This window comes from Aythya ferina, assembly GCF_964211825.1.
Source record: "Aythya ferina genome assembly, chromosome: Z".
Lineage (NCBI taxonomy): Eukaryota > Metazoa > Chordata > Aves > Anseriformes > Anatidae > Aythya > Aythya ferina.
In genome coordinates, this window is record NC_140299.1 from 82,677,905 (window position 1) to 82,701,663 (window position 23,759).

The window sequence follows — 23,759 nt, forward strand, 5'->3', positions numbered from 1 at the left end:
TACATGTAATACACTCGCTCTGTTTTCAGTGGCCTAGACCTGGAAAAAGGCCTTCATTTGAAGTCTCCCATAGGTCCCAGCAGAGTGGACATCTCTCCACCTCCCCTTGCCTTTCTTGTCCTGTCTTGCATTTTTTGCCTGGAACCAGGCGAGGGACTTTAAGCACTTCTGAGTCTACATAGCATGAGCCACACTGCAGATCTTGTACGTACAGTAAATGATGGTAATTACAGTGAAGGGTCTGGGGGATTATTTATTTCTCACCAGCAGACAGCACCTGACAGTTTTTGTGTATCAAGTTGTTATTAAAATCCTATGTCTGGATGTTAAGCTGACTTATTTTATAACTAATCTTCTTTTACAAGTAATCGTGAACTATGTATAAAGTTTGGTAAGTAAATTCATCTAATTTGACAGGAGGAATATTAAAATGAAATAATTTATGTCATAAAATACACCATAGTAACTTGTTTGTTTGATTGTCAAATGCAGTTTCATTACTACATTGGTGTAAACATCTTTTGAGTAATTTCAGTCTTGTATTAAGACTGGATTTGCATGATAACACATCATTTTGTTACTTATAGAATGCATTTTCTGAGGATTTTGAGTATAAATCTCTTCTGAATTATCTTGCCACATTGAGGCTGGGGACATACAGAAATCTTTACTGATGACTCCCATCCACAGAGCATGTCACCAACCTTATTGCTGTGTGCTATGATGCTAGAAATGGGTAGAGCTTCAGTGGAGCTGGGAGAGAGATCTTCAGTTTCCTTTGCTGAACAGAGAAGGCTTTCCAATTTGGGTAGTGGGCAAACTTTGATTTCCTGAAGTATAGATGTTGATATAGGACAACTGACAGCATAGCCTCATGAAAATGGTGTGAGCAGAATTTTATTAAGACAAAAAAAAAAAAAAAAAAAAAAAAGGCCACATTGTCTTAATTTGCTTTTAGGGGTGGGTTTTATCTAACTAGTTGTTATGTAACTAACTGTTAACAAACTATTAAAAATAAGTCCCACTTTGCAGGCCACAGAAAACCCTTACTGATAGACTGTGGATTTCAATGGCAACACTTGTATAAAACCTGTCTGTATGTCAGATCTTAAGAAGCGGTGGAAGCTGCTCATTGAGTTCGTGTGTAATGTCACCAGGCTGTGTGTAAATTTTTTATGGTTGATCACTTTCTAGCTGCCCACCCTCATGCTTTGCACAGCAGGTTCACTGGGAATAAACTGCAAATCTATCCAAGGTGTGAAAAGAGGCCAGAAATCACCAAAATGGGTGAGTAGCAATGTGTTGAGGACATTTAGCATGTTTAGAGCATGACAACAAATCTCATGACTCTTTCTCTAAAATGCTGACTGTTTACATGTCTGTAATTAAGTATATTAGATAGGAAGGACAAAATCTCCATTACCAAGCAGTAAAATGTAATATTACATCATTTGCTATTTTGTTAACGCAGCCTGTTTGAAGAAGCAATTTAAAGTATTTAAAGAAATTTAATAAATAAATAAATAAATAAAAAATATACCATGCAAGAGCTCGTTTAAAATTATGTATTTTGAAATATAACTATATATAAATATAAATACTTATAAATAGTTCTAACTAGAACAAGAACACTGACCAATGTAAGGAAATCACAGGAGGTATAAGATGTATATACTCTACAGTAGTATTTTACTATAAAGGCATGGACCCCTGCTGGCATATGTAATTTAATGTGCAGCATGCCTCTCCTAATTCAATCAGGTCTCTACATCCCTTCTTTTATATTCCAATTGGATTCCATGTGCTAAAGCCATCAAGATTTTCAGGATGAAATGAATGCTTGTATTAATCCAGCAATTTCCATTTAAAACACAGCATCGATTTGATTAATAAGGTTTGATGCTGCATAATTATATGGCAAATATGTAGGATATAGAAAAACCACAGATGTGACCACCAGCAAAAGCCTTGGGGGAGAAGGGGGTCAAAGGGAAGCAATGGCCATGACTGAGGTGATGAATTCTTGGCTTTCCTCTTATGCAATTAACAAGCAATGCTTCTATTAATTTGCCACCCCCAGAGTCTTCACTGGTCAGATGTGTCAGGGTCAAGGGGCATAGGGGCAGACCAGGGGTCAGCATCACAGCAGCCCTGAAAAGAAATGGGAAAATGAAAGAAATCCAAATTAAATGGTAGTGTACTTTTAACAGGGGGGCAGGGGGTAGGCAAGGAGGAATGGAAGGCATCAGTTTAATGTTAAGACTCCTGTTTTAGAATAATAAAAATGTTCTGTGCACATTTAATTCAAAGTAATCAATCTGAGGTGCAGCACTTGAGCATCCAATAAAAGAAAATCAATGTGGTCTCTACAAGAGAAGACAAACAATGCCAGCTTTTACTGAAGGGATTATAGGTTAACATTTATTCAGTGTATTGTAATCTGATGTCAAGTGGTATAAAATCAAGCCAACAATCCATTACCACCCGTTATAGGCTAGGTGCTGATCTCATGCAAATTGACTTTTCATAGAACTTCTTAAATCATTTCTGTGTTCTAGCTATGGAACATTTTTTTACAGCTGCTGAACTTCAATAAATTCTATTTCATACTTGTACTGAGGAATATCAAAAAGAAAAATATTTGTCATTTCAAAGTACAGTTTAATTTTTTCCCAGTTTCTTTGTGCTTCCCCATTAATTAATTGAATGGAATGTATTTTGTCTTAGATTAGTAACATGCAAAAAAGCAAAACAAAACAAAACAAAACAACAAACAAATGAACAATAACAATAACAACAAACATTTATTTCAGAGAAAACATAAAATTGTAGTTCTCTGACTTTCCAGTTTGGTCCTGCATGCCTCCCTCAAGTGTCATTAATTATTTAATTAATTGGTATTAATTACATTACATAATTAATTACATAATTAATTGGTATTAATTTACTAATATATTTTTTTAAGCTTTTAAAAGATGTTTATGCTGTTTGGATATAATAACTGTATTTTGTAATAAAAATGTTTTGCAGGGAAGAAGGATTTGATGTAAATGTCAGCTCTCAAAAGAAATCTTTGTCAATGAAAAGTCCAATTCTGTTCCTGAGCAATGGGAATTTGCCAATGATGTTGATCAGGATGGAACTGGGCTCTCATGCCTGCATTTAATAAGCCACAGTAAAAAGAGTAAAGTCCTTTAAATGAAATAAAAAAGGATTTGTATCAATCACACGCACTTTCTAGGTGTCAATTCATAGGCATACAGGGGGCTTAGTCATGTGGCTCAGAACCCCAATTTGTCCAGCTGGTTGCTGGCTGTAGCAATAGCCACTTGTTCCTATCAGCTGGAATAAGGACAAGCACAATGTTCTTTTCAAGTTTCAGGAAAAGGTAATAATCCTGAATTTAACATAGCACAAAATAGCTACAGGAGCTGTCAAAGTTAACATTATTTTTGAAACAGTCTAGTTCCCTTGTTAGGGTTGGGTCACTTTTATGTGGGTGGAAAAACATTACCACATGTTTGAAAATATTGCTGATATTGTGCAGATTGTATTGCACTGCAACTCTTTGCTACTTCAAAACACTTCAGAGTTAGATGGAGGTGGGAAGGGAAATTGGACATGACACTATTTTTATTATAAATACTAAGTTTGGTTTTACCACCCTTGAGAAAACAGAACATTTTAGCCAGGAAGTTTTGTCTTTTTTGTCTTTTCTTTTTTTTTTTTTTTTTCCCTTTTTTTATAGGTAACCTTGTGGTTCTAAAAGGAAATCAAAACCCCAAGGCTCTCAATGTCACAGTGTCACTCTTCTAACACACTAAACAGTGAGGGCAGTGAGAACTTATTTGAGTAATGGAAGATAAGAGAGGAATATGATTCCATGGATTTGGCCAAGAGAAAAAATTAAAGCAGTATTATACCTTCCCTTTGCTCTACTGATTATTTGATCATTTTTACAAGTCAGTGCACAAATATCTGTCCTAATTTCCCATTTATATAACAGGAAAACTTCCCTTTTCTTCACAACATCCTCTTGGCTATCTGTATGGACAGATCTATGTAACTACTACAGGGAGGAGCCCCTTTTCGGGGATTGATGTTAAAGGGTTGCTTAAGCCTCAAAATTCACCTACCAGTATGGAAGTATTCTTCTAAGTATCTCTTAGAAGAAGTAAGATGATCACAGGGTGTTTGGATCCAGGCAAATGAAGACTGAAATAAATGTCAATCAGTTCCTGGACTGGGGTCAGAACCAAGAGGAAAGTCCTCTGGGATGCCCCCATCTTATCTACACCAAAGGGGCATGTTTGGGTGGGAGCAGCAGAAAGGAAAGAGGAGACCATGGGGGAGTGGTGCTGGTTGAGCTGAGATCTCCTGGGTTGTGGAGAAGTGGACATATTTTGAACTAACAGATGTTTTCCTCTGTTCTCTTAATTTTCCACCAGCAACACTTTACTTTTCCTGACAGAGGCTGTTAAGCTGGAGGGGTTTTTCCATGGTAGCTGAAGCAGCAGCTTCAAGGTGGATGCTACCCTGCAGAACTGATTGCTCACCCCACTCAATACTCGATGCCACCAGCTTTGCCATGGAAGCAACCCAGAATTTAAATGGCTGGTGATGAGAATTTAACATTAAAATGTGAAAGTGAAGTGGTAGTTTATCTCAGGTTCTTTTCCTTTCCCCTTTCTGAACAGAGAAACTTGATGTCGAAAGTCCAAAGTGTGTAAAGAAATATGACAAAAAGGTGGTCAGACACAAGTGCCTGATATTCATAAATGTAAAAGCCTCTCCAGCTGGAAAACACCTTGCTTACAGTCCCTGAATGCCTCATGCTAGGCTTTCAACAAAAAGGGAAAATGTTTAGGCTTGTAGAGGAAGGACATCATAGCTCCAAAAGGCATTTTGCTTTTGCATTGTTCAGCAGAGGGCCACAGAAGGTCTCCAGAGGGTCACCATGCAAGTATAGTTAACAGTGGGCTTTAGACAGATACCACCAGTTAAAGGTGATTGAATAGCAAGGGCTGAGCAGCGCTTGTGCCCGCTGTTGTGAGACTTCAATTCATTATTGTAACGGAAAGAAACAACACCACGGCTGCACAGGACATGGTTGTAGTATTGATTGGGCTCCTCAAAAGTCTTCTCTTAGGATGCAGAGTGCAGTCAAACATGCACAAACATCATTCAGTTCCCCTGATTCTGTCATGTGTTCCCTGTACCTCACACTAAAGCAGCCTCCAGACACAGGAAAATGCCTCTTTAGTTGAAGGCAGACAGGGCTCTAAGCCTGACTCAAGGGGGTTATGCAGATGTGGTGACCTTTCTTCCAGAGACCAGATTTTACACTCAAATTGCCATTAAAGCTCTGCATTCCCTTGAGGCCTACAGTCAACTTGTGTGTTTTCTCCGTTAGGGTTAAAAGTCAGTGTGGCACTGTGCCCATGCTGCATACTGAACAAGAGCAGAGCACAAGCAGGCAGCCTTCTATCCAAGAGAAAAAGAGAAATTGCATCTTTAAATTGAATCTTCTTTTTTTTTTTTTTTTTTTTTTTTTTAAATACAGGCTATTTAATATGGTGATAAATGCACTAAGTAGGCTAGTGAGAGATCACTTGCTGCAAGCAGCAAGTATAAAGGAAATACATCACTTTTCTCTCTCTCCAAATTAACTATAAAATCCTCTGCTAACAAAAGCAGCTTCTACCTGCACTCAGTATAAGCAAACACACTTTTAAAGTACTGAACTGGGAGCGAAGGGTGTTTCCTCCTCCTCCTCCTCCTTTGGGCACCTGCTCCTCCCAAACTCCCATATGAGCAACCCCAGGAGCAACCTGCACATTAGGCTGGATGCCAGCCAGCTTACGTTTACATTGTTGATGGCACGCAGAACCACTGCAGTTCTCCATGAGCTACTGGAGGTCCAGACTGAGAGCTTTGGTCCCTGTGCACATGTTGTAGAGATCAGCAGACAATGGAGGTAAAATTCCTACTAAAGATTAGTAGAGTTATGCCATTATCTTCAATACAATCCTATTTTTTTCCAGGATTTTTTCCATGATGGACTCTCTAGTGACTCTGCCCCGACTCTCCCTCAGAGCTGTGGGATGCACACTTGCAAACATAATCTACCAGATTTCACCTTTTGGAGCAACCTACTGCCAGCAACGGGGTGTAGAAAATACTTTGGCCTTGGGGATGGGATGTGTTTACAAATTTCACATCCTCTTGCAAAACAAGGCCAGAGTCACCTTCCTGTGTTGCTGAAAGTCTATCATGCATTGTGCAGACACACCAAAATTAACTTCGTACATAATGGGCATATGTGAGAGCTCTATTGTGCTTTACAGAGGATAAATATCCATCAGTATGTAAAAGGAACAGACAATCCGGACAATTTCAAAAGTAGTATTTGAGGAAAGAAAGCAAAAACCTGCACACTTCAAGAATTAAACCCAAACTGTAAGTTTCCATATGTAATGTCCTACAGCTGCAAGTGGAAATGATCAAACACTTTTTATTAAAAATTACTTGAAGAGGACCTAGAAAATTTTCTTTAAAATAGAACAGAGTATTAATTATGAAGGTCTAATGACACATCAGACAAAAGCCATACCCCTGTAGTTCAGTGGAGACTTCAGAAAATTCATATGATGAGACACATTTTTGACAGAAACTTTGGATAAAACATCTAATCAAAGTTTTGAGAGAAATCAGATGTTTTCACCCCTAAGTTAAATATGTGTATAAACCATTCAGAAATCACTTTCCAGTGTTAAAGCAAATTTGCTGTAAAGACGGTACAGGAAACTGCCAACATGTCTGCAAACAGCAGGTGACTCTTACTGGCTTATCTTTAAAAGAGAATAAGAATATGATTTTTTAAGGGAAGGCGATGATTTTCAACTGATCAGATGAATCTTTTCTTTCTGCTGCCCTGAAATATTTACCTTGTTTCTTCAGTTATGTAGAGCATCAGAACACAATTCCGAGTTATGAAGACATTAGTTTTATCATTAAAAAGAAGAAAAACACAGAGCCCTTGTGTTCTGTCCAGCTCAATGGCAACAGTGATCTGTAGCTTGTATCATAGATATTTCCTCTGATTGCTGAACACAATATTTACAAGAAAGAAAAAATGAATAAATAGGAGCCTTAAATGTCGCCATGACTGACAGTTAACAGAATTAGGTGGGCAACAACTTCAATCAGAATCTGGGCCTGTGAAGGAAATATCCCATATGTGCTTACTGTTGTGATCTGACTTAATTGAAGTATGAATGTTATTGACTCTAACCCCCTCATAAACCTGTATCACCAGAATTCTGACTGTATTTTTGAACCTGTTATCATACAAGACCGAAAAGACAGTAACTCTCTTGCAGATCACAAAAATGCATTGTATAAATCATTTCTTTATGTGTGTGCTGAATATATTTGCTTTCCTCTTCAGTGAGGCAGAAAAATACTTCAGATACTTCAATACTTTCTCTGTGTATGCTGCACACTACCTCCTTCCCTAGGCAAAACCTAGTACACATATTTTGCAAGTTTTTGAGAAAAATGAAATTTTCCTGTAAGCCTCACCATATCTGCAATGCTACTCTGAATCACTCATGAAGCAATAGTCTCTGAAAAATAAGAGCTTCATATCAGCCAGAGCAAGAGAAGTGTTTGCCTGTAGCTGCACACAAGTAGAGATCTTTTGTCCTTTCCCAGCTGACCCTTAGGTCTGCTGTTTCCAAGTCCATCATGATTACGTGATGAGCTGCTTCTGTCATTCTGGAAGGTATTTTCTCCCTTTTTATTTGTTATATATATCAGTGATATCTTTCTCTAGTCGTTCTTCAGGCCATTGCCATGACATTTCAGTTCAACTTCATTTACTTATCACAAAAGGATCTCAGTGGGATTCTTTGGCAAGTGAGAACTATTAATAATAGGTTTCCTGTCATATTAAAAAGTCAGTAGGCTATGACTTAATACTGAAATGGAATGTCAAACTTTATGTTGGCTTTCTTGTGTCTGTCTGTTTGTTTGAGAAGCTCAAAGTTTTCATCTATAGCAGTGAGTTTTCTTAAAAAGAAAGCTCACAATTTGCACTAGAAACACACAATATTAAAAATAAATAAATAAATACATAAATAAATAATTTTTTTTATTTGCCTTAAAATAAATGTTTGAAAAAAAGAACTAGAATGTTCTTTAGAGAAATAAATATATATATATATATCTATTGAAGAGCCTATTACAGCTTTTAATATATAAATATATACATATAATAAATAGTAGAATAGGTCCAAAGAAACAATTCTGGCCTAGTAGGCAGGTACTGTAAATATTTATTTGTCCATTTTTTTATAATGCATTGCATTTATCAAGCTGAGCAGCTCTGAAGGGGTTCTTCTGGTCTATTAGATTAATGTAAAATGGCATGAACTAAGGTCACTCTAATCCCAGAAACCTATTCACATTTTGGTGGCCATGTCTTTTGAGTTTACTTCCTGACAATCTTTGGGTAGTTTACCAAATTTTACAGAGTATATTATAGTTACCACAAAGGCCAGGAATTTTACTGAATTTTTGTAGCCAAACACTGGATAAAAACAGCTAGACTGGTAGAAGATAATGGTGCATTGTCCTCTTAGACTTTGTGGAAGCAAAGGTATTTAGTCTTCTAATTTCCAATGTGTATTGCAGAATGCACCAGTTTTCCTAGCTATACTCAATATAAGATAAAACTGAATCTCAGCTTAAAAACATCAGAAATATTTATCCCTATATTTCTCTATAGATGGTAAACAACTAAATAAAAGAGAACAAAATGCAATCCACTATTACCAATGAGATTTTGGCCACAAATGCTGTTGCAGCAACCACATTCCTACCTTCATCCTTCTGAGGGCTGTTTCATGAGCTAAAAGGGAGATAGATAAAAAATAACACCCCTGCTTCTTTGGTCATCATCCCTGTGGGACAGACCCCACCCCACAAACATTCAATTGCTTTGGTAGAAGCAACCACTCAATGTGATGGTTCTTCCCCCTTCTGCCCTGACTGTATCCCTGACTCTAGCAGTATTTCCATGCTGTCCTGTGGGTTTGTCCCCCAGGACATTAGTAGTCAACTCAGGTGTGTGTCAACAGCAAGGCTGTCGCTGACTACCAAAGACCCATTTTTACACTTGGTGAAAATGAACAGGGCACTGGGACTCCTGTCAAACCTCTTACTCGACAGGTATCAAAGCACCAGAGCCACCATCCAGCACCAGGCTTGATCTGCCGCTTACATCTGTGATTAAGCAATTCACTAAGTAAAAAGCAGCATTATAACATGAAAACACAATCATCTAGGGACAATGAAAACGTACATTTTGTTTTAATTAATGGGATTAAACACTTCACAATTTCTCATACTAAATGTTAAGTCCCATCATGTACATTTATTTTTATTTTCCAACTGATCCACCGTAAGATAATGAATGTTGTTATATCTGTATAAAAAGCCATATGCAAAATGACCACAAAGATATCCCAGTGTTCTCAGAACACTTAATGCTCAACAATTTAAAACTAAAAATGGGAGTAGGTATCAACAGCTTATGTGAATCAAGACACAGCAGAACGACTATGTTCTGCTTTGTAATAGGACTGGTATTTTTTGTTTGCTATATCATAAAGGGTACAATCCTTATCTTTTGAAACATGAAAACAGACAAACTGATTTTAAAGCATAAATATTGTACAATAAACACAAGGAAGACTCCTCTGCATGCCTGCTGCCTTGTACCAAGCTTCCAGAGTGTTTCAATACAGTGGCATTAAAAGCTTGTGAGGACAAGGAGCTTATATGTTACAAAAGTACTAGTACACCCTAAAGATGCCATAATAATCGATATGGGTAACATCAAAGAAAAATATAATACAAATGAGGAAGAGACTTCTGCACACTTGCCAATTCTTTAACACTGTCAGATACCCAGAGATGAAGAGGCGGAGTAAGACTTCATGGTAATATGATAATTAAGGATTTGTAAGCAGTAATATGTTTCCCTGTAGATGAAACAATAACCTTTAACCCACCTGAGACCAGCTCAGAAAATAGCACTGACGTCACATGTACCTGGAGCACATTATGGCTGTTCCCACTGTGTGGCTTTTTAGGACTAGTAGGTTGATTTTGGCAACCTTAAATCCGTAAGAAATACTAGTTTTATTATACCTTTTACAAACATTAGACTTCAGCTATCAGAGCTTTGAAAGCTTATTTAGAACAGCCCCACCTACAGCCACTAACCCTCATTCCTCACCTAGGACATAATTAAACTTCTCCAGATCCCCATTAACCTGTTTCTTTGATCTCTGCAGTGATGATATGCAAAGCCATTCTATAAGGCCTCATCTCTTGCTATTGGTTAGGATTTTTGATAACTGTATGCAGAGTTCTGAGGAAGCAAAATCTATTGAAGATTTTCTCAAGCTATGGACAAATCCAGCTCAAAAGACCAATTTAAAAAAATCCACGTATCAAGTGAAGTGTCTTCATTAGGGTCTAAGGCCTAAAAGAAAATACCAGTCCAGGGAAATGCTGAAGGTCTGTGACTGACCTTTCTTTGGTTTTAATCACTGAAACTCCCGACAGCTTAATAAGTTGAAGGTGCTGGATCACAGTCTAACTTAATAAGGCCCACAGCAGAGCCTTGGCCACCTTTGATTGCTCCCATAAGTCTTAGCACATCTGGTACTCTGTCCTTGGGTGAGAAATGTTTTCCATAACTTTCCTCATGTTCACTACCCTGCATATAAATTGTTTTTATTAAACCAAGAATGATACAGCACTGTATATTTGTGTGAGCTTTTGCAGTTTTCAGCCATCATCCTACTGAGAGAGATGATTCTTCCCTCCGAAATAGAATTAAACACGGTTTATCACAAGAATCTCCTTTGCTTTTTCCCCCACCACTTGTTTTACTGTGAATCACATGGGTCAACCTAACCTTCAGCTGTGACACAAGATTAAAGAACTAAAGATTGCAACAAGTCGGGTAGGAATCATCTGCAATCTGCTGTATTTGTTTTTTTATAAAAAAATACAGTGCAGGAGGGCAAGCACAGAGTTGGCCAGGAAGCTTGTTGTTTTTTAAGGAAATTGAAAGCTAAAACCCACAATAATTTGAGAAAAATGAATTTATTTTTGTATGCATAGTTTATCTACAATATAAATGAATATTGTGCGTAACCTTATACATACAAAGTGAGGTAAAAGAGAAGTATGATCATTTTATGAGAACTGAGTGTACAAGTGACTTTACTATACATGTATACATATAACCTGTACATGTGCGTATAAGTGAAAAATTATACAAAAAAAAAAAAAAAAAAAAAAAATGCTTTGCATAAGCCTGGTGTTTCTGCCAGATCTAATCTTACACAGACTTCCAATGTTTAATGTTTGTCTGTTTGTTCATTTTCTACTTTATTCAGATCTTTTTCAGTTCATAAGACTAGGATGTCTGAGTAACTTTCACACAGAATCACACACAGACACAGAATTTCTAGGTTGGAAGAGACCTCAAGATCACCTAGTCCAATCTCTGACCTAACACTAACAGCCCCCACTAAACCATATCCCTAAGCTCTACATCTAAACGTCTTTTAAAGACTTCCAGGGATGGTGACTCCACCACTTCCCTGGGCAGCCTGTTCCAATGTCTAACAACCCTTTCAGTAAAAAAGTTCTTCCTAACATCTAACCTAAAACACCCCTGGCGGAGTTTCATCACTGCTTAAAGCAATGTGAGCAGTATTCATGATCTATTTTCTCTCTCCTCCTCCTGTTCATGGAAATAAGCATGCAAAGTAGGTTTTGCTTTTGATAGGGTTTTGGCTGCTGTTCTTTAATACACATTGTTATATTTATCTTGGAAAACCAAGAGGATGGAATGTGTCTTGCCCTGGAAGCACAGGCTGGTGGTCTTTGCAAAGGTCCTTGGGCTGGTTTTTCTAGGATTTGGTTCTACACTTTTGTAACAGCCCTGAAGAAAATTTTGTTTTGTGTACAGGAAATCTTTCACAGTTAGATTTGAGGATTTATATAAGCCAAAAGTATATTAATTTGAAGGGATATCAAGCATCAGGGTGTAACATTATTTACCTTTTTGATACTTTGCTGTAATACTACATTTCAAAACTAGAATGCTAAACAGTTAATGAAAGGCTCATTTCAACTTAGAGAATTTAAGAAAGGGTGATATTTTCTAAACTTTTCTGAAAAGGAATACTCTTAATTCAGGTTCTATGTGGATTTGATAGTGTTTTTGATAAGGCAGAACTAGTTCAATAGTGATAACTAGTCTCTCCTCAAATGTTTACAATTATTGACTGAAAAATGTAATTTACAAATGACAAAATTATGTATTCACAAACACCTGGTCTGAAAATAGGCAAATATATCATTTAGAGGATCTGCTTTACTGTAGTTTTTAATTGATTATGTTGTTGCCTGGATAGAGTCTGTGAGTGTTGTTATAATATAATCCCTTCCTACAAGTCATTTGAAGAGACAAACAGAAGCAACTTCTCACTAAATTTCGCCACTTCCCTTCAAAGCCCTAAGCTATTTGGCATTAAGTATGTTTTTACATGAGTAGCTATATTCTTCTAAAGAAGGGCTTCTCACTTATTAATGACATTACCATAAGATGAAGATTCCGCTGTAATTGGTACACATTTCATGGCCATACTAGGGATGAGCAAGGGCCATTGTCTATTCAGCAGTTACCATAAGGGATGCCCAGGGAGAATAAGAGCAGAGCACGTGTATGTTTTATTTCTTCTAGTAAGCTTCCAGACTTTACTTCCTTTCATCTCAGAGCCTTCCAGACCTAGATGGGATTTTTATGCAAATGCAATGTAAATTCTACATAACCCTCAACAGATTCCTCTTCTCTAAAATTGTGTAGTCTCACCTGACCCCACTGAACACAGAGCTTCCCTGGTGTTCTCTGGCAGAAGAGACCTTTTTCCAACTATCAATTACTTCGTTTGTTCTGACTCTTGCTCCTGTTGCTTCTTTGATGCCTCCATTTCCACATTAGTTCTCCACGCCACTCATGACCTGGAGAATTCTACTAATCTTCCCCACCCTTAACCCTCCTTTTTCCAGACTTCTATTTGCTCATACTTCATATGTAAGTTATTCTGCACTTCTGAACATCCATTTGGTTCTTATCAGCACCATTTATTTTGCTACATATTTCTGTGAGAAAGAAAAAAAAAAATGCAAGCAGTGTATAAGAGGTGAGTGATGCAAGCAGTATGCAAGAGGTGAGTGAGCGATGGTCCTGTACCATAGCCTCTGTTTTTTCCTCCATTTTCTAGCATTCCTAACATTTGCTTTGCTTTTCTGATTGCCAGTAAGCTATAAGCTCTTATTTTCATGGAAATATCTTGGGAATACATCCCAAAGATATCAATCCTATGAAGGAATATTGCGGTCAGAGTCCACTCATTCATAAGTATAGCTAGGATTATTTTGCATTTGCATCACTGCAAATTTTTCTCCATTCAGCTACATATACACTTTTATTGTTCAGTCACAAAACTTTACAAGGTCTTTCTGTTGTCCTTCAGTCAACTTATCATCCTTACTGCAATGGATAATTTAAAATCATCATTTATTTCCATGAAGTCAGCATTTCCTCCCAGTAATAATAATTAGATGCACATGTTTTTGCATCATCGTACAATCATAGGAGCATTTAGGTTAGGAGGAACCTTGGAAAATCATCTATTACATCCTTTAGCAGGTAAAGCATGGTAAATAGTGAACTCAGACTGGATCTCCCATCTGAGTCAGGTCTTAAAAACTTTCAGTGACAGAGGTTCCACAAAATCACTGGGACACGAAGCCCAGAGATCAGGGCTTAGTTATACATGTAGTGAAAATTTTCAGCTTATATACAGTCAGCCCCATCACTTCAATTTTTGCTGTTGCCTCTCATTTTCCCACTATGCACTGCAATAAAGAGACTGACTTTGTGACTTTGTCTTCTTGGTAGCCCCATTGTTACTGGAAGGATACTTGTTCTCCGTTAAGGCTGCTTTTCCCCACACTATGGAGCCCAGCTTCATCTGTCTCTCCTCATACGGTAAGCACTCCAGTCCTTAGACCAGCTTAATCATCTTCTAACAGACTTTCTCAGGTTTATCAACACCATTATTCTTCTGGGGGTCTAAAGCTAAATAAGGTATCCCAAATGTAGTCTAATGAGTGTGAGAAAAGGGAGATAATCAGCTTCTTCTGTGTGTTGTCTACAATCCTGTTGGCACAGTGCTAACTCCTGTTTAGCCCTCAGTTTACTTCTGGCAGAGCAGCTACCCAGTCAGTCAGTTCCCATCCTGAAAGTCAGTTCCCATTGCAAAGAATTAGATTGTCACATTCTAAAGAACTTCCCATTTATCCTTGTTGACTCCTGTCAGTTCACTCTTTTAGTCTATCTCGGTCTCTGGATTGGAGCCCTGCCATTGAGTGTATCAACTGAGGACCACAGGGTGGTATCATCCAAGCCCAGTGAGGGTGCATCTATTTTCTCCTTGTTCAAAAAAAAAAAAAAAAAAAAAGAGGTAAGTCAGGACAGAGATAGCTTCCAAACTGAGTATATACAGTTAACCACTGCCTGATTATCCAGCCACTGTTGAACATTAAATTTAATGTTCATTGCATCCACCCCAAACTGGGTGGACTATTAGATGCTCCAATGATGCTGGGGGATACCACTCCAAAAGCTTTTCAAAAGGTAATGGAGAGGGCATCAGATCCTCTCCCCTTGCCCAATGAACCAGTCATTGGCATGTAAGCAATCAGCTTTCCCAAGGAAGTTTTCAACCAGGTGAGTAAGTGCCAGCTGCTCACAATCACTTCCTTCTTCATGAGCTAGGTTTTTAGGAGACTTTGTTCCATGCTTTTCATAGGTACAGAAGCAAGACAACAACCTGTACTTCCTTGGATTATAATTCTTTTGCTTTTTAAAGATATGTACAATGTCTACTTTTCTGTCTCGGCTCTGGTGAGGCCACACCTCAAGTACTGTGTTCAGTTTGGGGCCCCTCATTACAAGAAGGACATCGAGATACTTGACAAAGTCCAGAGAAGGGTGACAAAGCTGGTGAGGGGTCTGGTGAACAAGTCCTACAAGGAGAGCTGAGGGAGCTGGGTTTGTTCAGCCTGGAGAAAAGGAGGCTCAGGGGCAACCTTATCGCTCTTTATAAGTACCTTAAAGGAGGCTCTAGCAAGGTGGGGGTTAATCTATTCTCCCATGTGCCTGGTGACAGGACGAGGGGGAATGGGCTTAAGTTGCGCCAGGGGTGTTTTAGGTTGGATGTTAGGAAGAACTTCTTTACTGAGAGGGTTGTGAGGCATTGGAATGGTCTGTCCATGGAAGTGGTGGAGTCACCATCCCTGGAGGTCTTTAAAAGACGTTTAGATGTTGAACTTAGCGATATGGTTTAGTGGAGGGCTTGTTAGTGTTAGGTCAGAGGATGGACTCAATGATCTTGAGGTCTCTTCCAACCTAGACAATTCTGTGATTCTGTGAAGTCCCACCCCCAGTTTTCATCTCACTTCAAAGACAAGGAGTGCTCTTACTTTGCTTTGAGCTCTCTCAACACCCTCTAACTTACCATATCTGCCCCCACAGACCTACATGGGTTGAGATTCTCAGAAGATCCCTGACTCCCCACTCTTCTGCTAATGGCAGTTTGTCCACAAAGGCCTGAGAGGTAAACATCAAGACAAAGAAGACACTGAGAACTTCACCTTTAACTGTGTCTACTGTCACTAAATTAGTTGCCCCACTCAGAAACATGAATTTCATACTAATGTAGCTGTAGAAGCTTTTCTTCTTGCTCAAGATCCCTTGCTAGCTTCAAATCTACTTGAGATTTCGCTTCTTCTTGCCATATACATACATACCTCCTGTATGCGTCCTCTTTGCACTGGAATTCAGTTGTGACTACCCTGTTTAGTCAAGTCAGTCTCTAAATAAATCTACTAATTTTCATGAGTATGAGATACATCATTCTGTATTTGGAGGAAGCTGGCCTGCCAGCCCTTCTGAGCAAATTTACTCTTTAAAGATAAGTTTCAGAGGATCCAACTCACCAGTTCTCTGAGCAAGATAAAGTCTTCTGAGGTCTGTATTCTCCTCTTTGCCCTTCCAATTCCCCTCAGGATCATGAATCTGGCTATATCATATCAACAAAAGTTTTCATTGATTAACATGTCCCCAAGCTGTTCTTTCTTACTTGTGAACAGCAGGTCTAGGCAGAAACAACTCTGGTTGGGTTAACGTAACATCTGCATGAAGATGTTATCCTGGATATCTTGTGTGGTATAGTGTTGCTCTTCAAGCAGGTGGTTGTCTCAGATTTGGGAAATTCATCAGTGTTTGACTCAGAGCTCACAACTGTCTCCCACCTTTGAGATGCTGTAAAACTCCTTATTAAATCCAGAGTACCTTTTGTATTAAACTGTGGCATTTCATCTCATTGAGGTAGACTGGGCCCTCTTCTACCTCATCAGAAAATATGTGGCCTCTTGGCTCTAGTAATACAGTCCTTCCCAATTTTCTGTAACTCTTATATAAGAGCTGTTAATAGACCCATTAAAGACCCCTTTCCATCTACGACCTGCAGTGCTTAATCCAGCCAGATTTTTTAAATGCTGCTTTGGGCCCCTCTAGCTCATCTGTGTGGTAGAATGAGGCCAGAGCAAGAAGTGGGGGGTTTACATATCAGCTCTCCTCTGCAGAGGTCAAGTTTTTGATCCCCATTTGAGTTTACTATTAACTTAACTATCACCCAACTGAAGCAGTTAACGGGTGAGCCTAAGGTCAACCAGCTCTACTCCATACTCATTTTCAAAGAGGAACCTTCTTCTGTCACTGAACCATGCAATCTTGTCTTTTTATAACATGCTGTATTTAGGAGTAAGGATAACAGGCAGTTTTTATCAGACTCTGGTAAAAGTATTCCACTAGTTTCAAGGTTTCAAAGATCTTTTTTTTTTTTTTTTTTTTTTTTTTGCTTAGTTCAGGCATCAGAAAATTACAAGTACACCCTGCTTTGGCTGACCCAGCAGCTCTTGCAAGGGAAGAAAAAAAATACAGTCTTTTGTATTATTGTACATTATACTGCAAGATATAAATGTTCTATGAGAGCATTTTCTCACCAGTTCAGTGTTGCTAATAACCTCAATGTTATCATTTTCAATGCAGATTAAATATTTTCCTGTCCTACTAGAAATGAACAAGGTGAAAAAACAACAGGTATGGTTCCTGATAATTTATTTTATAATTATAACCTTACAGAGGAATTATAGCTGTTTGACTGATTTTCTTTCTGTTCTTCTTGCTGATGCCTGTCACCATTAGAAAATTTGCAGTTCCATTAGACTGTAGCTTCTTAATTCTCTACTAAAGGTAAAAACATTTGAAATTATAATTTTTAAGATTAAAATCACTTAGTTTTAGTTAACAAACTGTTTCCTGAGGCTACTATGAATGAAGCCTTGGGCAATTCAGCAGCAGACTTTAAAGGAATGTATATGAAATACTGTTATTTGTAATCAAGCAATGGACGAGGGGTTGTTCCCAGCCACATGCTTTGTCTCATGTTCATTGGACAATCATTTAGTTTCTTTGGTCTGATTTATCCCAGCCTAAATTCAGGGATATAACAGAGGCATCTAATTAAGATCTTAATTGCTTTAGGTTCTCCTCCTTGTCAGTGGAGAGAGACAGACCTCTGAAAGGAAATTCAGATTTAAAATATAGGTTTATTTGCCCTTTGATGTGCCTGTCTTTCTCCAGTGATTAGCTGAAAAGATGAGGACAACTACAATTTTAATTAAGTGTCTCTGTTATGTATCTAAAATTAACTATTACTTTTATTTATTTATTTATTTATTTATTTTATTTGTGCCTTAATTTCCTTTTGTAAGACAAATTTAAATTTCTCCTTCTGTGCATGTAGCACCTGGCATCACTACGGTATGAATTTTAGTTATCAAAATGATGGCAATTGTTCTCAACAATAGATTCACTTAATAACTATCTTTGCTTAGAAAATTTGAATCACTAACATCTGAATCACTAAAATCTGAATCAATAACATCTGAACTCATTCAGTGATTTCAGAGATGCACCCTATGTGAGGCCCCTTAGAAACATAAAAAATCTTGTGATCTTTTGGTCAATTTTGAAAAACCCTGAAGACTATATTAGATGCTTACTTACTCCAGCTTCTTGCAGTACCTACCCAGACCACAAAATGAAAAAACATCAGTTGTTTTCCTAGTTACAACACTGCTACTGTTGCTCAGAGCCACAATACCACCAGGTAAGGCCACTTAAAGCAACTTAAAGGTTACGTAAAGCAACACTGCAACCCATACATGCTACATCTTGGTGTGCTTTGATGGACCCTGTGACAATAGTGGTCCTACTATGGCTGCTTATGGTGTCATGAAAACATGAAAACATATGAGCAATGGAGGGCCCAAGCTAATTCCTTTGACATTCTGCACTGCTTAGTTCGGCAAACCCCCTTCTCTCTCCTTTTGCTCTCTATTAGCAGCTGCAAGATTAATATTTTAATTTAAGTCAGGGGAGTTAGGTTGGAGGATCTCCCCCGTGCAGCTGCAGATATGAGACAGGTTTTAGCGGCTGAAGTACAAAGGAGGGGAAAAAGCTGTTTAAAAAAATATCACCTGGCTTCCTGCCATAAGAGAACTTTCCTCCCTTTGTTGGAAGGTTCAAGGCTGTCTTCCTTTTGTTCTTTTGGGTTTAATAAAACCTTTCGTACCCCTTCCACTCCCTCTCCCCCGGGTGGTCTACATGGCTGCTGATTGAGGTCAGCTGCAAGAGATGTAACGTCCAGAGTACAGTGCAGCAGCCTTAATCCTGATGTTAGAGTTATGGCACTCAGGAGGCTGGAGACATTATTGTTTTCCTGGCTGGCTGACCTCATCCAACAGTTGTTGTGGTCACCCCGTGTGAGCCCACCTACTGAAGGCATTAGAGGAATGTTCTGCACACACTTTCAGAGCAGAAAGAGCCTTCTTTTTTGAAGGGAGGGGCAATATAAGTAGCCAGGGTGCTGCTGGTAGGCAGAGGACACTCACCAACATCCTGCAGGGCTTGGGGTGGACCTTTGGCCTGTCAGAAAGATGGAGGCTCCAGAGTTCTGATCGCTTCTGCAAGCAGCAGTCCATGGGGCAGAGCTATTGCTGCACAGGGCCCTGAGGTACCTGGAGGGGAAAAGAAAGGATACTGCAGCCCTGAAGCAACAGATTTCCTCCTTGTCTCCCCCCACCCACAAAGAAATCACTTAGTCCTTGAGCACACGTGTTGATGTCTACTCTGCTGTGGATACAGCTCTCCTGTTTCCATTTGTTTAACTCACAAAATGGGGAAGGAGATGATTATTTGCCAATCTAATCTAGTATTTACAAATCTGCTTTTTTCTTTTATTGTTTATGAGCCAGACTAGGCAATAAAACAGCCCATCTTCCTTTTAGGTTCCCATTGGTCCCTGGGATGCAGAACACAGCAGTATGTCCCACTGTGGGCTCTGACTAATGGCCCTCCTTGAGGCACATGTGTTGAGCAGCTGGAAGGCAGGTACCAATGAATGGCTCCACAGTGAAGGTCACCTTCCTTTCATGACACCCTCATAGCCAACAAGGAGAAAATCAAGTCATGCCACTATTCCAGTCCAGTGAAACCTAAATATATATGTAAATATGATCAGCTGTCCATTAACACCAAAGCCTGAGTACAATGGGAATATATTTCTTGGCCATTCCATCATATTTATAAAGAACAAAATATATAATGGAAAGAATATGTATATATATATATATATATATGATAGTTTTAGGGTCTTTTGCAAATTTAGCAAGGATTTACAATTCTGGTAATCACTGGGTTCAACTAGCTGGGCCGATCACCATGGTGGAACTGTTCTTTTTCTTTTTCACCCACAGGTAAGGTACAGGATTAAGGAAAAATAAATTTAACTTTACACAGCCCAACATTATCAGAGACAGACAAAGAACTGGACAGCCCAGCTAGGGAGAAACATCGCTGTGATATTTTCCATCCCCTGTTGTTGGGTTATGCCAATAATGTGGCCTAAATCATGAACTACAAGGTCATGAAACATTTGATGAAGATACTGGAGAGCATTTTTTTAACATACTTATGGCTGTAGGAAGAAGGTAGAGCTCTCTTTTTGTTGTTGTTGTTGCCCTCCTGCAGACATGTGACTGGGTAAAATTCATCACTTTCCCTCAAAGACTTTTTTCTCTTCATAGGCATTGCTTTGTTTCCTATGCCCTCTCACATATTAAAACTAATATGTGCACATTTTGCAGTGGGTTGGTTTTCAAGACTATATTAAAAATAAATTGCTCCAACTCACAGCCTAGAGGTGCTTTCCTCCACAAAGGACTCTCTACATTTACATCCCAGTTTACCAGTTGGTTTGTAATGGTCAAATCACCAGAAGCCTTTCCTCCTATGCAGTGTGTTTCCCAGTTAACCATGGGACTTCCAAGATGCTGGAGAGTAAGGCTGTAGTTATGAAGTCATCCATCTAACAGGTGAGTTGCACCTTTTTCTTTCCCTTCTCAGATGCTTGTTCTTAAGCTCTTCTTGAGCATATATTTCCCATATGCAGCATCTGCTTCCTTGTGCCCCTATAAATATAAGAACAAGAATTTCACGCTTACACTTTGCTTGCAGCTCCTACCCTGAACTCATTAGCATTCCTTACTGTTAAGACAGGAAAGTTGTGAAATGCTTTCCAACTTGGAGTTACAGATTTATATGTTTTTTAAAGCCAATGATTTAATTGGAGTATTAACCTCAATGCTGGGCTAGTACAGCATTTTTCCCCCCTGGCTTCAGCATGCCAGGAAATCCAGCACATGATAAATATACACTGTTCTGAGGTCATTGTTACTCAGATTTTGATGTGTCTGCTGTTCAGCTGTTGACTCCATGTAGATCAAATCCTGATATTTAATAAACACTGCTGCTGTTTTAACTGAGGGACTTCTAATATAGCTTGTGGAATTGTGAGTCTCACAATATTAAGCAGTAAAGCAGCACAGCTACTTGAACCAGTTGTAAATATTGTATGCTTTTGGCAGGGATGGGAAGGGTCCACTTTTTATTCTTGTTATTTCGAGTGAAACATCTAGGAGTGTTGTGAAGGTGATACAGCATTTACAGGTGTTGGACTGTAAGAAAAAAAAAAAAAAAAAAAAAAAAAGAATATTTATGGGGAGAAAAGGTCTTGATGAAGTGTCCCCTCAAGAGTCCTTATTTCTTAATCATTGCTCTTTACTGTTCCTGTCCTAACACCTTCCCAACTGACTCAGCAAGCTCACTGACATGCTTGTGGCAAGCATACAGTGAGAAGAAAAACTCACCTGCTCTCAGATGAGATGGGGTTCCAGCACCAGAGTTACAAAACACAGTGGATATTTGCTATTTAATCTGTCCCCTCTTTCTCTGGCTGAGAAGTCAGCTGAAGTGTGATCCTCTGTGGCCAACATTTCCAGAGCTATAGCCTCAGCTGTGAAAATTACTCCTGTGGCCTTTGGACAAATTACTTTTCCTCTCTAGCTTGGTTACAATATCTTTTTTAGAAGCGCTAATAATACGTACTTGACACAGACATTGGCTTGGAAGCTGGAAAGTACTTCTCATGTGACACATTAATTCTTGTATTTCTCCAGTAGTCTGCTTCTCTAAACAGTTTCCCCAAGTAATTAATACTATGCAATGGTACTAAAAAGAGGGAGATCAATACAAGACTGAATCCTGAATCTCCACACCATTCACAAGAATATTTTAGGGTAGAGATCAACACAATGTTGGGATGTCACTTAGTTGTGTTATTGCTATTGATGTACTAGTAGCACCTAAAACCCCTAGTCAAATGTGAAGTCACCATAAAACAAACAAACAACAAAAACAGCACATTTTCAAAGATCTTTCAGTTTAAGTACAATTTTGAAAGCACTGCAATACAACAATTTTCTGGAGAACTGTATTTCCTGGGCTTACACCTATTTTCAGATAAAGAAGCATCAGGCTTGTGAATCAGAATAAAAATTTGGTCAGTCCCAGGTATTTACTAATCATAAAAATAAAATCATACCTTGTTTGCAGCCCTTAGAAGTAGGATATAGCCAATCCCTTGTCAGGACTGTGTGTAAGAGTTTGGTTCATATGTGGCATGTTATGAAGAATGTCAGAAGACAATCTGAATACTGAATTTGTTCTTGAGTAAGGAAAAATCGAAATCACCATGTTGTGTTTTCAAAAGAACTCTTTGAAGCCCAGCTTTTAATCTTGTGGTGTTTTGAGTGCAAACATGTGGTGTATTTGTACTTATTCATTCAAATGTTTTGTAAGAGAATTTTTGGACGTTTCTACTGCTGGCATTGGATTTTGCTGCAGAGGCCCTGGTAATTCTGAAATAATTTTGCAGCTGTTTCATAATCAATATTAACTAGCTATTTAATAATAAATAAGCAAATAAACAGATAATAATGTTTGGAACTGTTTCAGAACAAGCTTCCTGTGAGATTGTACTTTGGATGAAGGAACTGGCAGTGGCCACTTTCTATACAGCCATCTGCAAAGCAAGAAGTATCTGTTTTTGAGGGCATAATTAGTATATTCTTTATATCTCTTATAAGAAGACACTTTTCCTAATTCCTGAGCATCCGATATTCTCCTGTGCATTTCTCATTGAAAAGGATCTTATATGGTTTTTAATTTAATTTTAAGTAATAACGTTATTCTGAACATTTCTATGTAGGAAACCATGGATGAGAAAAGTACCAGTTAATAAGCAGAGGAAGAGAAAACTGAGAAACCAGGAAGGCAAATACGCTCAGTCATGATCAGTAATGTCTAAAAGCTCCTCCACTTCCAGTGAAGAATCTCTCGGTCCTAAAGTTCTTATTTCTCCTTTGTAATAGACTTTCCTTTTATCCCACACCAATAGCAAGTCCTTCTTTCCCTAGCTATTTTTTCTGAATCTGTTCTTTAAGTAAATTTCCCTTTCTATCTCTAAACATCAAATATTTAAGTTTTCATGTGCACCTACTCCTTCTGTAACAGAACTACAATGCAGTACTGGTCATGTCCCATAGATTTATATCTCCTGCTCTCGCACAGATTTGCTTCAAATGAGATGATTTCCAACCTGTATATTATAACATATAAGAGCTTGTTTTCTGACAGAAGAAGCAAAAATGAGCATTTGCCTTAGAATGGTTTTTGAGAAGCTGATTCACAACACTTCATGCCATCTGATTGTTTAGGGAATCTTAGTCTTCCTCTTTCAAAGATATACCCATTACAAAATTACCTGGGACTATGCAGTATCACCTAAGAGCTCAGTATCTGCCTGCTGAGGTGCTCCAGAGATCTTACCCCTGTTACCCTAAAAAAGCAGTATATTCTCTGTCCCAACATGATTTCAGTTGTTAAGCATGAGCCAATATTGACCTTATGAGGCAGGGACAGTTTTTGATAGTAGTAGAATATTTCTTCATTAATGGTTAGAAAATGCCACTGTAAAAATGACATTAAAATGGAATATTGGTAGTGAATTAAAACAAAGCCTAAAAAATCCTGTAATTCATTTTCAACCCTTTAGTTTTACTACTGAGAACTT

General features: G+C 38.4%; 1 long non-coding RNA gene across 1 annotated transcript in view; it reads left to right on the forward strand.

The window, feature by feature from the left end:
* The window catches only part of LOC311426763, a 35,345-nt gene extending 14,017 nt beyond the window's left edge, over positions 1-21,328 (forward strand). Inside the window, exons 3-8 of the long non-coding RNA XR_014687009.1 lie at positions 1,220-1,287; positions 15,695-15,776; positions 17,273-17,323; positions 18,308-18,395; positions 19,576-19,678; positions 20,585-21,328. This is a non-coding gene — a long non-coding RNA (uncharacterized lncRNA). The remainder of the gene's footprint in view (positions 1-1,219; positions 1,288-15,694; positions 15,777-17,272; positions 17,324-18,307; positions 18,396-19,575; positions 19,679-20,584) is intronic.
* The last annotated feature ends 2,431 nt before the right edge of the window (positions 21,329-23,759 follow it).